This window comes from Rattus norvegicus, chromosome 3 (genome assembly GCF_036323735.1).
Source record: "Rattus norvegicus strain BN/NHsdMcwi chromosome 3, GRCr8, whole genome shotgun sequence".
Lineage (NCBI taxonomy): Eukaryota > Metazoa > Chordata > Mammalia > Rodentia > Muridae > Rattus > Rattus norvegicus.
In genome coordinates this window covers 175,595,823-175,613,318 of record NC_086021.1, presented here as the reverse complement: position 1 = coordinate 175,613,318, position 17,496 = coordinate 175,595,823, and the positions used below count along the sequence as shown (strand labels likewise).

The 17,496-nt window shown below is 49.9% G+C and overlaps 1 long non-coding RNA gene across 1 annotated transcript; it reads left to right on the top strand.

Annotated features, from left to right (window-relative positions):
• The first annotated feature begins 419 nt into the window (after positions 1-419).
• On the top strand, positions 420-7,361 carry LOC102551879 (uncharacterized). The gene is made up of 2 exons (XR_010065462.1): positions 420-1,095; positions 1,256-7,361. It is a non-coding gene; the product is annotated as an uncharacterized LOC102551879 (long non-coding RNA).
• The last annotated feature ends 10,135 nt before the right edge of the window (positions 7,362-17,496 follow it).

Below are 17,496 nucleotides of genomic sequence, written 5' to 3'. Positions count from 1 at the left end.
GTATGGTTGGTGGGTACCGTCTGTCATGGTGGGGGAGTCACGGTGGCAGAAGCCTGAGGCAGGTCACATCGCTTCTCCAGTGAGGAAGCAGAGGGAGATGAATGCTGATGCTTCCCTCCATGTCTCCTTCTCTTCAGTCAGGAGCCCCAGACCACAGGATGGTGCCTCCCACAGTTGAGGTGGTTCTTCCCATCTCAGATCAACTACTCCAGATAACCCCTGACAACCAGTATAATCCATTACTCTGTGTTTATAGCAGGGGTAGAGAACGTGTGTGTGTGTGTCTTTCTGGATACGGACATCAGGATGCCGTCTTTGTCCTTTTCCTTGACTGCTGAGGTCACCCAGGGAAGGCAGACCCACCCAAAGCTTCCTCCCTCACTTTGTGTTGTTGACTCCAGAGCCACTGGTGCCAACCCTCTGCCATGGCTTACCTCAGCACCTGCTCTTGGCCCCAGCCCTTCTGGCATGGCGGACTTGGTTTGTCTCTTCCTTTGTCCTATCAGAGCAGTTTTCCTTTTCCTGCCCGGATGCTGATTTACGCGAGAGGCAGAACATTCTCGCTACAGTTTGGTAGCTCCTGCCAAGTGCCTGTCAGAACGTCTGTACCTGTTTAGCTAGGACCCCCGGGAACGTCTGTTTACTCTCAGCCTGGCGCGATTTGCCTTGCCAATCTGATAAGCGAGTCTAATAGCCATTTTCACTTGTCTAATTAAAAAACACATTTTCATCTTTTCTCATGCTTATTGGTTGTTCGAGTTCCTTATTTGTGGGCTACCCGTTCATATCCTTTATCTAGTTTTCTATCAATTGGTAGGTCTTTTTTTTTTTCTTGTTGCCTTGCAACGCATTAAATCCCTCCTTTGTTAGGCTGGAACTGGGCAGTCCCACCCTTCTCTTCATGGGCGTTGTCCTCTGTCAGGCAGAGTTAGAGGTTTTGATGTTAGAAAGAAATCCACCCCCCACCCCAGAACCACGGGAAGGTGGCGTACCAGCCTGTGTGCTATGGGGAGGTCTCTGGTTTCCTCCGGTCTCGACCCTGTCAGCTGTCTCCATTCTTCTGCTTTCAAACGGGAATTCAGATGGGACACAGAGGTAAAGCAGTGAAAAAGCCCAATTAGAGCAGGCCGGGAAGTAAGAATGGCTGAGACGTTTCTAAAGAGCGCCTGGCGTCGACAGCAGTGCCCTGATCCTGATGGGGAACCCGGCTTACGTTCCTCCTCTTCCTTCTTTCCCCTGCTTGTGCCTCCCACAGGATGGGCACTTCCAGGACAGGGCGTGCTTTCGTGAAACTCCATTTAGCCCAGAATTCAGTCTGTTGAAGTAAGTACATCAGGTGCAAGAATATGTATAGGGACCAAGAACCCCTGAACCTGCACAGGTCAGTAGGGGGGAGGTGACACCCTTCAGTGTATGCTCTCTAGGGAGGGAGGAAAGTCCCCAAAGCTGGACCCAGCTGGAGTTGACCACTACCACCTCTGTTCTTTATATCTTGGTTTGGGGGTCTCTGAGCTGGCCCTTCTAGAGAGCTCACCACTACCTATAGCTCTTTATGCTCTGTTTTGGGGGTTCCATTGGTTAGTCTGTCCCATGCTAACCTCCTATCAAATCATGGGACCAAACAAGTCAGAGACGAGGATCCATGGGCAGGGGGATGTAGGGACGTTCACAGTGCCATTAGGGCACTCTCTGGGCTCTGCTCACCATTGTGAGGGTGTCGCTCAGTGGGGTGGCTGCGAGGTTCTCAGTGGCTCTATTTATGAGGCTAAGTGTAACTAACAAATCTTGTCAAAAAGTAGTGTGATTAGGAAACTGTATTTTTCCCCGCACGGAGAGTCTGAAGGTAGCTGGCTTGGGGAGGGATTTAGTAACCTAAAGGTCATACTCTGTGGGGTTTTCTTGCTTATAAAAAATAACCACCGTTGATGACCTTGGCACATCCCGGGAACACAGGGCACATGGTGGCATCCAGGGAACAGAACGCAGGACACATGGCAGTGTCACAGGACACATGATGGCAGCATGAAGGGAACAGAGGACACAAGGCATATCACAGGGCACATGGCGGCACGCAGGGAGCACAGGGCACCCGACAGCGTTTAGCCAGGCGTACCTCTCATCTTCCCAGAACTTGTCCTCACACCTCAGCAGATGCTCATCTGTTTCCTCTGACTGAAAGGAGCTCACTCCAAAGGACAGGAAACCAGAAACTGTCCCTCAGCTAAGGGACATCCAGCCACGTCTGCCCCAGGGCATCGCTCCTGCCCCTCATGTTTGCCTGCTTGAACCAACTCCCATGAGTGGATCTGCTCACCGGATCTGCTTCGAGGTCACATGGTTCAGTCTGCATCCTGTGAATGGGCAGGGGAAAGTGAGTGAGGGCTTGCCAGTGTGTATGTACCGGGAGGTGACACTGCGGTGTCCGAGTCCTCATTGCTGGTGTAGTGACAACTCATGGCAGTGTCTGAAGGGGAGCCTCTGCAGGGCATGGGTTGCCAACTTCTCACCTCCTCACCAGCGAGCCATGGAGAGACTCCGACCCTGTCATGCCTGTGACTGCCCACTTGGAAATGGAAGCAAAGTTGCCACTGTCACTCTAGCCCAGCAGAGTGCCCAGCAGCTGAAGCAGGCGTTCAGAAAACCCCACTTCCCACCTCTGCCAGAGTAGAGGTCGCTGTGAAGGTCAGTGGTGACTCGTCCCCTTCATCCCGAGTCCTTGTCCATTCCTGCTGGGCTGACTGGAGGCCGTCTCCTCATGGCTTATGATCCCCCACGAACCCATTACCAGCGCCGGAGTCAGAGTTTCACAGGCTCGTGGCCTCTGTGTGCCAAAACAGATTCAGTTTGGAAGCAGGCCAGATGCTTACAGCTCCAAAATGGCTTGGCAAAGTGTCTGAGACACGGCTTGTGGTTGGTGCTGGGTGAAAACGCTCCCACATTTGTTAGTGATTAACTGGTCTGCAGATGGAGCTCAGTGCACCTCTGCGACCCACAGATAAACCAGCTCATTCCTGACAATCAAAGCAGTTGTAAGAATCCTCCAGCACAGGGTCCTCCCCCAGCACAGGGGTGCTCTAACTCATGGTCCCCCCAGCACAGGGGAGCTCTAGCTCATGGTCTCCCCAGCACAGGGGTGCTCCAGCTCATGGTCCCCCCAGCACAGGGATGCTCTAGCTCAGGGTTACTGGGAGGAGAATATCACCAGAGAAAGAAGGGAGCCTAGACTGTGAAAGCAGAGTGTGAGGCAGGCCCTGGGAAGGCCTGGGCAGGCCAATGGCTATGTGTTGTTTCTGGAGTCTGTGGCTTTCCTGGAACCCCCTTCTTGTGGGAAAGACACAAAGTGACAGGGAGGAGGGGTCTGGAAGTTGGGGGCCCTTGCAAACCTTACGCAGCAGCAGGTACGTGCTTAAGCTCAGGGCCAATAAATATGGATGAGAAGCAGCCATCAGGTTGAACTTCACTCTTTAGATGGAATGTCCCTGGGCTCTTGAGAGGCAAAGAACCCAGAGATTAAGGCCAGGGGGACAGCCACAGGCCACGGCCACCTAGCTTAGTGAATGTGACGGGTGGGGATCACAGGTAGTTACACATTTGAGTAACATTCAGGAAAGACATACCGTCAGGGAGTAAGGCTTCCTCTGGGCATCCTTTCTCACCGCAGGGAAAGGCGTGCATGGCAGAGTCCCTGGTGGCTCCTCGCTGTGGCTGCCGGAATCTCCCAGTGCTTGCTTAGATCCTAGAGCAGTGGTTTTCAATCTCTCCATTGTGACCCCTTTGGGGATCACATAAGAATCTGTGTATCAGATTCTTACGTTATGATTCATAACTGTAACAAAACTACACCGCAACATGAGGAAGTGTATCAAAGGGTCGCAGCATTAGGAAGGTTGAGAACCACTGGACTAGAGCCTCAGGAAACTGGCAGCCCTGTTGTAACAGGGGTGGGGCTAATGAAGGCCCACCCACCAGTGACTCACTTCCTCCAACTAGACCCCGTATCAGACGGATTCTAAAATCCTCCAAACAGAACCGCTGTCAGGACACTACGTGATCAGGCACAGGAACCCAAGGGACGGTTCACGCTAAGTGTGTGGAAATTGATCTGGATCCTTATGGCAGAGGAGAGATGGTGGGTAAGACACTCAGAGTAGCTCACACACCTCAGAAGTTGCCAGTGTAATCTCACTGAGCAGAAAGAAACCTTTTCATAACTTAAAAAAATAATGAATTTTGTGGGCGATAGTTTTTATTTTTTAAACCTATGATTGACCAGTGTGGCCCACGTGAAGAGGCAACAGACAGATTCACCATGGCACTGTTTACTTCATTGAGAAAGTGGAAGTCACTGGGACAGAAAAGACTCTACTGCTATACAGCTCCAACACTGGGCATCCACCTGTCTCCAGGAATGGCACCTCTTACTCGCCTTCTCTCTGAGCCCTGGATGGAACGGAAAAGCAAGTAAGGAGAGAACAGGCTGGGCCAGGCTGCAGGAACAAACGGTGGCATCCATAAGAAGAGGGCCCTCGCTATCCCTTCCCTTCCCCCATCGTCCCCATCTGGGACATGGATTGAGGGTGGCTTTCTTCCTGTTCCCACAGGAGCACAGGCAGGGCATTTGCGCACACAGCTCAGCGTTTACTCTTCTGCCCTGATGTGACACACACAGGAAGTAGGAGAGTGACAGTCCCCATCGTCACCCCTGACTGTGGAGTGGCTTCCACCAGACACTTTCACAGAGCACGGAGTGATGGAAGCCCCACATGTGTGTCTGGTCATCCCAGGTCCCCTGTGTGCCCGTGTGCTGTGGCCGCTAAGAGGGCAGTGCTTCTTCCTAACACTGCCTTGTGCGGGGCACAGCTGGAGAGGGGGCATCTGATTTCAGCCTGTGTCCCGGTCCGACCACAGCGCTGATTTAAGCGCACAGGCCTCCTTCCCAGGCAGGGTCCTCTGAGCTCACTGGTTCCCTCTGCTCTGTTTGTCTTCCAGGCTCTGCTTCATCCACCGTCCAATTACGCAAGACGTCCTGACCGAGCAGCAACCAGCACAGGACCTCCTCTCCACTGACACTTGGTGCTGCGGGTCTCATTCCTGACTGACAGGGCCAGCGACTTCTCTTGTCAAGCCTGGTCTTCTCCAAGATACAAATGACAAGATGGGCAACCGAAGGCTGCATGGCTGATGAACAGGCAAAGGGTGCGGATTAAAAACACAGCAGCTGGAACCCTGGGCTTAATTGCTGACTTCCAAGAAGAACATGGCAATTGGGAGGTGCTAAAAGGATGTTTTTAAAATGGTTGAGCATTTCTGTCTCTGACCACACGAGGTCTGTTGTTTGTGTTTACTCTGCTCTTTAGTTCTCCAAGGAGAGCTGTTGTGCCTAATATCACAACCAAACCCCCAGTGATTCACTCTACATGGTACAGTGCATCCAATGTGTAGGGATTGTCCTAGGTTCCAGTCCCGGCCACAGGCAATAATCAGGCAAAATGGGCCAGGAAGTGACAGATGCTGAGTGAGACAGTAAAGTTGAGAATGGCTGACTTGGGCCAAAGAGGCTTCTTCAGAAGAGAATGGTGTGAACCCTGAGAGAGGGGAAGGTCGGGGACTCTTGGGAAATGTTCTACACTGCAAACAGCAGTGCAAAGACCCTGAGCTAGGTCTGTTTGGCCATTGTTGGGAGTCAGAGCACAGTGGGGAGACAAGGGTAGAGAGAAGGACGGAGAGGTGGGAAGGCTAGACCCATAGAGAGAAAGACAGAGAGGTGGGAAGGCTAGATTCATAGAAAGAAGGATGGAGAGGTGGGAAGGCTAGACCCACAGAGAGAAAGATGGAGAGGTGGGAAGGCTAGACCCATAGAGAGAAGGATGGAGAGGTGGGAAGGCTAGACCTGCAGGTGCTCTGAGCTTTCTATGCGGGAAGCAGAAGGTACGACTATAATTAATTTACCTGTGAAAGGACCACTGATGTGTGTTGGTGAGAGACTAGGGAGAGGGGCTAGGGTAGAGGCTGACAAGGAGCCCAGGAGACAAGTAAAGACAGTGCCTGAACAGCGGCTGGGACCATTGTGGTGGAAGCAACATATAGGCATGTATGTATGTGTGTATGCACTTGTGTATATGTATATATGTCATATTTATATATGTATATATGGTTTACATATAAATCTCTTCATAGTATTTGTATTTATGTATTTCTCATGTGTGTATGCACCGCGGCACCCATGTAGGAGTCATGGAATAACTCAAAGGGGTTGCTTCTCCTCTGCTACCTTGAGAGTGCAGGGGTTAAAACTCAAGCAGCAGGCTTGCCCATAAGTGCCTTCACTGGCTGATCCACACTGCCAGCATCGTGTGTATTTTTAAGGTAGCATCAACCCCCTTTCCAACCAGGCACTGCACATGAACCGTCAGACAACTCAGTTCTCACCAAAGTGCTTAGGTCGCTGGTCTGAGTAACTCGACCTTGATCTGCGAGAGCCTGGTAGTCATTTACATGAATTACACAGGGTTTGTCATGGTTGTTGGAATGAGACTTCTGCTTGTACCTCAAGTTAGCCTTTAACTCCCAATCCTTCTTCAACCTCTTGAAAGTTGGGGTGTCAGGCAGAGATGTATACAGAATTTTAAAGAATGAGTTTTACGTTTTAGGAGGTCAGGACAGAGATCATCTTCAGCTCTGTCTTAAAGGGCTGGGCATGGATAGGGCTCAGGCTAAAGGCATTTCTCCATTTAATCCTGCCTACCTGAGTTTGGATCCCCAGAACCCATGTAGGCACTAGACATGGTGGCATTCACTGGTATTCCCAGCATTCCTGTGGTTAGATGAGAAGAAGAGACAAAAGAATGTCCCAGGAGCTTGAGGTGTACACAGTGTAAGCAGTAAACAAGAGATACTGTCTAAACAGGGCATAAGGCAGAGACCAGGATCAAGGCTGTTCCCTGGTCCCTACTCATTCACTATGGCATGAATGTATCCTCACACACGACCATGTAAACACAAACACAACACACACACAGACACACATACAGACACATACACATATACACACACATACACACACACAGACACCCACACATACACACACATATACACACACATACCCACACATACATACACATATACACACATACACATACACACACATATACACACACAGACGTATACACATACACACACATACGCACACAGACATACACACACATATACACACACATATACACACACATACATACACACCATACCACACACACACAGACACACACACATACACACATACATACACATACACCAACATATACACACACAGATGCACACACACAACACACACACATACACACACATACACACACATACACACATACATACACATACACACACAGACACACACATATACACACACATACATACACACCACATCATACACACAGACACACATACAGACACACACATACATAAACATACACACACATACACATGCACACATTCAACACACACATATACACACACAGATGTATACACACACACAGACACCCACACATACACACACATACATACATATATATACACATACACACATAAACATAAACACACAACACACACACATACATACACACACATACACACACAGACACTCACAGATATCCACACACACATACACATAAAACATGAATAAAATATATTTTCAAAAGCAATCCGTTATGCCACATGGATGCACTGTCCCTGGGGTTCTGAATTGTCACCATTCATTGAAACAGCGTAATAAAGAATATGAAATCTCCCTAAATATTACCAGAACCCTTTGCATTATTTCCTTTTAAAGCCACAGTGCAGGAAAACTGGCTGCAACGGTTTTTGAAAAGCACGCAAACAGGCCAGGAATTGCCTTGCCTAATGGGCCTCGCCTTGAATTACATGTGAGACAGATGCGTCGCGTCAGAATGCCGCTCAGCAGAGAGAATTGTGGCGTCTGGTTGAGCCATAAAGGTGCAGACCGTGAGCGCAAACACGTGTTTGGAGGACATTAGCTGTTAGCCACGAGCCTTTCTCTGGCCGATGATCTCGCTGTGGAGGCCAAAATTACTCTGGGAAGGGAACCGGGACCATTAGCTGTCAGCTGGCCAGGAACGCCATAGTTGATCAAGCCGCTGCGGTGATGTGTCAGGGGCTGTCTCCACTTTGGAGGGGCTGTGGAGGCGGCCCGGGTGTTCTGGTCTAGAGGTTGTGTGCTATATACTAAGGGCACGTGAGCAGCCCAATGACCTGTATTTGCAAAACGAGCTTCCTCTCCGCTCCAAGACTGTCAGTGTAAAAATCATCTGATACCTCAAAGGCAATGAACGGTGGCTTATATTGGAGCCAGACCTGAGTAGCCACGGCTTGGGGACACAGATTTAGAGTACCCCAAATTCCAAGCTCTCGTAAATGCAATTGCATGAAGCTCTTATAACATTACAACAAAGGAAGTCATAGATCAGGAGGGATTTTAAATGTACCCGCAGAAACATCAGGTAGGTGATTTACAACGAAGTATGGCTATCACTTCAACAGGCCTCAGACGATGGCTAGTGACATTCTTAGCTTTTAAGTAGGTGGAAGTTAGGGGTCTGCCCATACGTTTCAAAATAATTTACCTAATAGTCACAAGGGTGTTAGATCGCACACGGAGGTAGACAGTAAACCGCTATTTAGGGCCTAAGATAGTCCGAGGTAACTGTTTCTTGATCTGCAACATTCTAACCTCACCACAATCACTAAGTTCTCACCAGTCAATCAGCCTTGCAGAACGGCCAGTGTAGCTTTGGCTTGTTTCTGGGGACTTCAGTTCCAAAGAGGACACTGAATCTCCAGCTACATGGCCCTGGTGGAGGGTTGGTCACTTGCCATGCTCCAGATATTTTATCCAGAGTGCCTGAGGCATGGCAGAATGCACATGGAAGTGCCAATCAAATTTTTCACCCCGTGACAAAGTCTGAGAGGAGCGGCTTAGCAGGCGGAAGGGCCTTTCTGGGCCAGTTTCAGTCTGTGGTCGGTTAGCGCCACAGTTATGGGTCTGAAGTGGTGGAGGCTGCAGACGTGAGACACGCCCTCTCAACCACGACTACCTCAGTGACCTGTTTCTTCAATCAGCCCTGCCTTCCAGGGTCTACCACGGCACGACAGTCTATCGAGTCCAGCAACATCAATAAATCCCTCCACTGATGGGATCAGAGCCCTCATGATCCAATTGCTTGCCCAAAGCCCCATCTCTGAGCACTGTACTGGGGGCCAAGATGGCAATGTTGGAACCTTTAGAGGATATTTCGTGTTCAAACTGCAGTACTGTCATTTCCCCTCAAGGGTGACCAGTGGGGACCACTTAGTGTATGGGATCTTTTTTAAAAAAAAAAATTATTTATTATATATAAGTACACTATAACTGTCTTCAGACCCACCAGAAGAGGGCATCAGATCTCTTTACAGATGGTTGTGAGCCACCATGTGGTTGCTGGAAATTGAACTCAGGACCTCTGAAAGAGCAGTCGGGGCTCTTAACCACTAAGCCATCTCTCCAGCCCATGTATGGGATCTTTTAAACATACATGGTTTTGATGAGAACATATTTTTTTCTTTTGGCATGTGCACGGGGGTGGTGTACATGTGTGTGTATGCGTTTTCTCATGAGCATGGGCACATGTGTGTTCATGTCCGTATGCACATGTGTGCATATGTATGTTGGTTGATATTGGGTATCCTCTACAACTCCCAATTATAGACAGGGCTGCTCACTGAGTTGCGAGGTCTCTGGTTCGGCTAGTCTAGCCTGCCAGCCTGCTCTAGGAATCTCCTCTCTCAGGCCCATAAGTGTTTGACTATCAGGCGGCTGCCACGTTTACTCAGTTTTTAAGTAGGTTTTAGGACCTGAATTCTAGTCTTCACACTTTTGTGGCCAGTCCCTGTCCACAGAGCCGTCCCCCACGCCCAGTAACATTCATTGATAGATAAAACTTTCACTTACGCTAAGGGGGAAAATTCAAAACTTGGGCGGTTATCCTGCGTTGTTAGGACCACGAGGAAATGTACGTTCCAGACAATTGCCGCCGGAAGCCAAATTGTGCTACACCAACAGGGGCCATCCCTGTGAAGTACAAGCGCTCTTGGTCTCCGTGCCAGCACTCTGGCTCCTGTGTCCTCCTCCTGTGGGTTCCCACGTCTAGATACTGACGACCAAGATCATACATCACAGCTTTGTTGGTGGGAACCATAGACAGAGACAATATGAACATCCCTCTGTGGGAGGCTGATTAAAAATAAAACTCAAACTAAACAAAGACAGTGGGATACGAGCGTCCTGTGGGAGCCTGAAACGGGGAAAGCGCAGATGGGGGGGGGGGGCGGTTTCATTATTTTTTGCGCATAGGCGAAGTGCCACGTGACATCAAGATGTGAAGCCGCTCATTGCGTTTTTGCTGCATGTAGTGCCATGTACAGCCAGTCGCAAAGCGACGCTCCCTGTTGTGTATGTATTCGCAGAACAAAGTAGGGCGGGGGATACACTGGAAAACTATCAGAGTGACCTACAGGGGGCAGCAGAGTCCTGGGGTCGGAGTAGCCTATTCTCTCTAATAAAGTTGTATCTGTTTTTAATGTGTGTGCTTGCACACCTGAATTTGGGTGCCCACAGATAACTGAAAGGACCCTTGGACCCCTGGAGCTGGAGTTACAGTGTGTTGTGAGCCTCCTGATGTGGACGCTGGGAACTGAACTTTAGTCCTCTGCAAGAGCGGTGAGCGCTCTTGACTGCTGAGCCCTCTCTCCAGCGCCAAATGTAACATTTCATAGCATTGTCTCTGTGGTTTGGTTTGGTTTTGTTTCCAGCCGGTGGGGTGTAGCTCAGGCTGTTTGCAAACTCCCAGTGTAACAGAGGATGACCTCAAATTCCTCTCATCCTCCTGTCTCTACTTCTCGACTACAGGAACTACAAGTGAGTGTCCCTGCACCCTGTTTATACAGTGCTGGGACATGAACAGTGTTTGTACATGCTCGGCAAGCACTCTACCAACTGCGAGCGCTAAGCTGCCTGAATGAATTGCCAAGCAAAAGCTGAGATGGGTGGTTTGTAACAACCATCTCTTTCAAGTTGAATCATGTTAGGGTCAAACAGTACTTGGAGTCTGTGGAGGTCGGGGCTGGGGAAGACCTTGTGGTTTTTCCGATCAGGATACATAGGACACAGCGACCACTCTTAGCCTCTGGTGCTGTCTGCTGCTGACCTTTTGATTGGATTCAGAACACCACCCAGGCAGCCTTGGAGAAGCAAGAGCCGAACCATTAAGACAACGATCTCATTGTGCTTCACAGAGATGACGGCCAGCCAGCTTATGGCTTTGTGTTCAGAAAGATGGCCGCTGAGCTGAGCTGGAAAACCGAGCCTAATAGGAGAGAGACAGAAACAGCAGCCAGGAACACAAACAGCGCTGAGAGACTTCAATCGCTGTGGGAAGCAAGGAGGTCAAGTTCATGCCTCCGCCCATCGTTTTTGACATCACCGTACTTTTACCGAGTGAGGGCGATTGGAAATGAGGTCTCTGTTCAAAGAAGCCACTGAGCAGGTAGCTCCACCTGGGGGTCTCTTAGCAACTCGTGCTGCCACCGTATGTCTTGGTGTTTGCATTTCGTACTAAGGCCCCCGGCTCCCTGCACATGTTGGAGCAAGCAAACTCTGTCTGTTTGGTCCTCAGACTGCAGGGCGAGTGCATGCTCTCATCTGGACTAGGTATGTTCAGTGTGGGTCTGTTTGCCTCTCTAATCACTAGGCTTACCTTTTTTCGTGTGTTGCCGAGGATGGAATCCAGGTCTTGCCACATGCTAGGCAAGTGCTCTGCACCCCTGGCTGTCTCCAACGTGGCCCAGTTTGAGCAATGGACCATCCGCTCACCCATAAGCTGTCGATATGGGTCAAGGATGGCAGAAGATGTGTGCTGCGAGGTGCTTTGTGACCTCCTAGTGCCTTTATCAATAGGAGGGCGAAGGATGTGGCTCACATATAAAGTGTTTGCTTTATAGCAACAAGGGACTAAGCTCAGCTCCACAGCACCCACTCAAAAGCCGTATGTGGTAGCCATGGCTACAATATAGTGGTGGGGGGTGGTTTGGGCAGAGACAAGAGGATCCCGGGAATGCACTGGCCAGCCAGCCTAGGTAATTGGCAAGCTCCACGTCAAGTGGAGGCCTTGTTTCATAAATACGGTGAAAACAACTGGGGAAGAGACCAGATGTCGACCTCTGGCCTCCACACGCACAGACACACACGTGTGCACGTAAGACCACTCCCTCGAGTGTTCTCTAATACATTCCTTCAGGACTGAACAAGGCTCCCGTGTGTCTCATCCTATCACCTTCACCCGACTGCAGATGCAAATCTCAATTCTAATGAGTCTAAGAGTCTGAGTGTGCGAGGCTTCGGGGCTTCTTGCAAATGCAGGCACTTCAAGGTGATCTCAGGGCTGACTGGCATCAATCTTAGGAAAATAATGAAACCTTCTTGGTGCAGCACAGATGCTTATAGGCTTCTCAGCAGGGGCAACAAATAAAAAGATATTTATTCAAAAAATGTGATGGTCCAGAAGGCTTCTGGGATGAGCGCGCTCTAGTTAGCGACTTCCTGGAGGATCTGTTAGCACAGAGAAATGGTATGACAACGTGGGAACTTGATGTCGCCCATGCAAATGAGGACAGAGCAGAAATATCTGTCACTCCTGCTGCGGCGGGGGGGGGGGCAGGGGGAGGGGGAGCAGATGGAAAGAGGACAGACAGACACACAACACAGGAGGCTGTTTACGATGAGGGCAACAGACGTGCGGTTTCTTGAGGCTTGTTTGCGTTTAGAGAGGCTCAGACGTTTGCTCATGAGCTCACGATATAGAAGACAAAGACCCAGGGCTAGATCCTAGTGGGCCAGCTTCTCAGTGTTCCCCATTCCCTGTGCTGGCCCCAGAGGAGCTTGGCTAATAGGGTCCAACAGCATTCAACCTCATTGAAGATTTTTAGGTAATTTTTTCCCTTTTTTTGGCAAATCATTCATGGACACATTGATCATATATCATAGCCACCCTCAGGTTCCCTCTCACTTTGGCGGGATACCCCTCAACACAACCTATCCTTAAGCGAAAGGAGATGAGCTGTAATGGGTCAGAGCCCCTCCTGTCCATGGTCAAGGCTCAGCTGTCTGATGTATAAATCCATATGGCACTGGAGTAACAGTGGCCCCCGAAGGACAGCAGGAATGGAGGCTGGCGGTGCCAACATTTGAAGGGGACCAAAGCTCATTCCGTAAATCACTGGCTGTTGGTTCAGCAACTCCTTTAATTCAAAATGCCTTGCCCCGAGATGGGATTTTTCTGCTGTGATTTGCCCATAACAAGATTTTATTTATTATTTTTGTGGGCCGGGGGGTGGGTGGGGTGGTGGCATGGGTCGGGGAGTATGACGTGGTGTGTGTACGGAGGTCAGAGGCCAACTTCGTAGAGCCTTCTTTCTGCTGCCACCTTTATGTGGGTACTTGGGGTTGAACTCTGGTTGTCAGGCTCGTATCACAAGCGCCTTTAACCCACTGAGCCACAGTGCTAGCACAGCTTAAAGGCTTCTGAGATGCTTCTCAAAGAGAGTGGAGCTAGTGTGCAAGGGTGGCCAGGCGCTCGGAGGCTCTCTATGCAGCAGCCAGTGCCCTAGTGCTACACATGACCTGAAAGCCCAACAACAAGGAGAGGACATTGACCGTGCACCAGAGGCCCCCTCATGGTGCAGCAGATTGAATATTGTTCCCAGTCCTGCCAACTGCTATTAGCTTCCTGAAGGGTGGATGGATAGAGTGGCATCCTCACGCTGAAGAATCCCATTGGATGGCATAACTTCCTTGGGCCAATGGGATGCTAGTAGATGTGTCATGAGGGGAGGTGGCTAAAGTGCTTGGTGGGCACCTGGGCTCTTGCTTTTTTGCCATGAGCACAAGGAGGGCAGGTTCCAAGCCCTGTAGAGACCTCTGGATTGAGGGATGGCACAATCTCTAACACAGGAGGCACAGTTGACCGGCACAGTCCCAAGAGTAAACAAATTTGTTTGTCTTTCCCTAATCCATGGGGTACTAGGACTGGCGTGTGTGTGTGTGTGTGTGTGTGTGTGTGTGTGTGTGTGTGTGTGTGCATGGACACAGAGTTTCTTTTTCGATTGCTTTCTGCCTTCAGTTTTTTTTTTTGACACAGAGTCTCACTAAAATTGGAGCTCACTGGTTTGGCTACACGGACTGATTAACTAGCTGTAGGAGCTTCTTGCCTCTGCCTCCCCAGTGCTAGCATGACAGGCAAGCATCACGTTGCCCAGCTTTGTGTGGGTGCCCTGGTGATTCAAACATAGGTCTTTATGCTCCCATGACTTTACTGAGGAGTCATCTCCCCTACCCTGCTGTGGCTGTTTCTCCTAGAGCTCTGGTGGCTGTGTGTGTTACTAGAACCCATTGCGGAGGCTGGGGACACTGACTAAGCTTCTGACCAAAGCCAAAGCCTCACACTGGAGCTGAAGGTCAAAGCTGTCTTCTTGGGTACAGGTAGATTCAGTGTAAGGTTGAGTGGAGTGGAAGGTTGAAGCCATTGTCAGCTACGCTCTGTGTTTGCTTTAATTTTATTTTATTTCAGCTTTGTTTCTATAAACTTTGCAACCCCTGACATCTCCTCATCACTCACCCATTGCGTGTCCCAGCTCACCTCTCTGTCACTGTGATAAAATGTCATGGCCCAATTCAGCTTGGGAGGAAATGGTTTGCAGGCTACACAGTTCATCATGGAGAGAAGCTAAGACAGGAACTCAAGATAGGAACTTTTCTTATACAGCCTAGGCCCACCTTGCCTAGGGGATGGTGCTGCCCACAGTGGGCTGGGTCCTCCTACATCAATTCACAGTTAAGAAAATGTCCCACTGACATGCCCATAGACCAATGTACTGAAGGCAATTCCTCTACTGAGGTTTCCTCTTCCCATGTGTCTCTAGTTCGTGTTAAGTTGACGACTGAAGCCAACTATGATGCTGGGTCAACAAAAGCAGTGTGAGTTCCCTTGCTCTCTGAGGCCATGGTTAGCAATGGGTGTTTAGTCCACACTCCACTGTAGGATACTCTTCTTCCCTGCCTCCTCCTACTGTCTAAGGGACTGCAGTAAAACATACACCACACCGCACACAGTTATAAAATGGAATATATGTCACACCACACACAGTTATAGAATATACACCACACAGCACAGAGTTATAGAATAGAATATACATGTTTTAGTAAGGGTTTTACTGCTGTGTACAGACACTATGACCAAGCAAAGTCTTATAAGGATGACATTCAACTGGGGCTGGCTTACAGGTTCAGAGGTTCAGAGGTTCAGTCCATTATCATCAAGGCAGGAACATGGCAGCATCCAGGCAGGCATGGTGCAGGAGGAGCTGAGAGTCCTACATCTTCATCTGAAGGCTGCTAGCAGAAGACTGGCTTCCAGGCCATTGGGATGTGGGTCTTAAAGCCCACACCCACAGTAAGACACCCACTCCAATAGGGCTACACTTTCTAATAGTGCCACTCCTTGGGTCAAGCGTATACTAACCATGACAATAGCATCACAAGACACCACACTGCCCACAGTTATAGAACATACGTCAGTCACGCTGCACAGTTGTGTGGTAGAACATACATCACACTGTACACCAGTGTGATAAAGCGTACATCACACTGTATGCCAGTGTGGCACAATACACATCAGGCTGCACAGTGGTGACAGCATAGACGCCCCACTGCATGTGTCAGCAATTGTTCAGCTCATGTAATCTCCACATGGCGCCAAGCACCTACGCCCCAAGGTGGTTCCTTCTGCTACTTCATCTGAAGCATAGGCCTCGAGAAGTAGGCACACAGCCGTTGCCCAGTTTAAACCTACACTGAAAGCATCTGTCCTTAGTGTTGGAGCTTTTTAAAAGGCTCGTTCCTCTCTCATTTCACGCAAGTTCAGAGCTCCGTTCCTGTTTGCCCACATCAGCCGCTGTCTTGTCAGGAGGAATCCTGTGGCTCTGTGAGGACGGCTTGAGAGCCAGTTTTCCCCTGAGGGAACATTAGAAGGGAGTTGTAAGCTTTTTTTTTTTTTTTTTTTTTTGGTTCTTTTTTTCGGAGCTGGGGACCGAACCCAGGGCCTTGCGCTTCCTAGGCAAGAGCTCTACCACTGAGCTAAATCCCCAACCCCGAGTTGTAAGCTTTTAATGTGTCTGCAGACAGTATGTTGGGGTGCGGGAGGGGATTTACTAGTTCAGATAGCCGGGTAACACAGTAACAGCAAACACTGGCTGAATCACACTGGCTGTGCACAGAGGCATTCTGTGTCTACATGGAGGGTGGGAGAAGTGGGCTTGGTTTACTCTTCTCAAATTCTAGACTGACAGAAGCCCCACTATCTCTCAGATTTACCATCCCAATCCCTGTTCCTGTGATCACTGCGACAGTGTGGGGGAATCTCTCTCTCTGTGTGTGTGTGTGTGTGTGTGTGTGTGTGTGTGTGTGAGAGAGAGAGAGAGAGAGAGAGAGAGAGAGAGAGAGACGTGTGCTTGTGGAGGTCAGAAGTCCAATTTGGCTCATCTCCCTCTATCCTTCGATGCCTTATTTTCTTGAGTTAGGGTCTCTCACTGAACCCAGAGCCCACCGGACCAGCTAGACTGGCTGGGCAGAAAAACAAAGATCCTCTAGTGTCCATCTCCCTGCCCCAGGACTACACTTGCCTGCTGCAGTGTCTGGATTCTTATGTGGGTGCTATGGGTCCTAACTGGGCCCCTCATTTATACGACCGGAATGTTTTACTGCTGGATCCGTCTACCCAGCTTCAGAGCAGGGGCTCTGGGGCTCTTTAATGATTCCCTCAGAAACAGCACCGTCCTCCTCTCGGATCTCCTCGGCTGGGCAAGGTCATGTCACAGACAGTAGTGGAGAGCTGTGACCCTGCACTGGCAGGGGGCAGGTGTCGTGACCTTGGCATGCAGAGAGTCCCTGAAACAGCTCTTGTTGCGTTAGAGATGGAAGTGGGTTCCTGAGTATGATAGCTTTCTCTCTCTCTCAGACACGTTGGATCTCAGCAGATGACTGGCTTTCTAAGTGGATGGATTAAAGAGCATTAGCATTTGAGGCCAGGCACTTTCTGCTCTGCGCCTCTGTAATCTTATTTTGTCTGCGGGAAGGCCTGGCATCCATCTTTTGGGCTCTCAGCCAGATGAGTCATCTCCTTGTCTGTTGCCTCGTTTCCAACGGTGGTCCTGGCCAGAATTGGGCCCAGCATTCAGACTTCACCAAGCTAGGCAGGTTTGATCCTTTATGGGGCCAGCCTCAGTCAGCACCAGCGGCAGGACCAGGCTTAGGGACAGTGCTGCCTGGAGCCCCATGAGTCACATTTGGTCTTGTGCCCAGATCAGCTTGTCACTGCTCTAGAAAAGGGGTGGATGTGG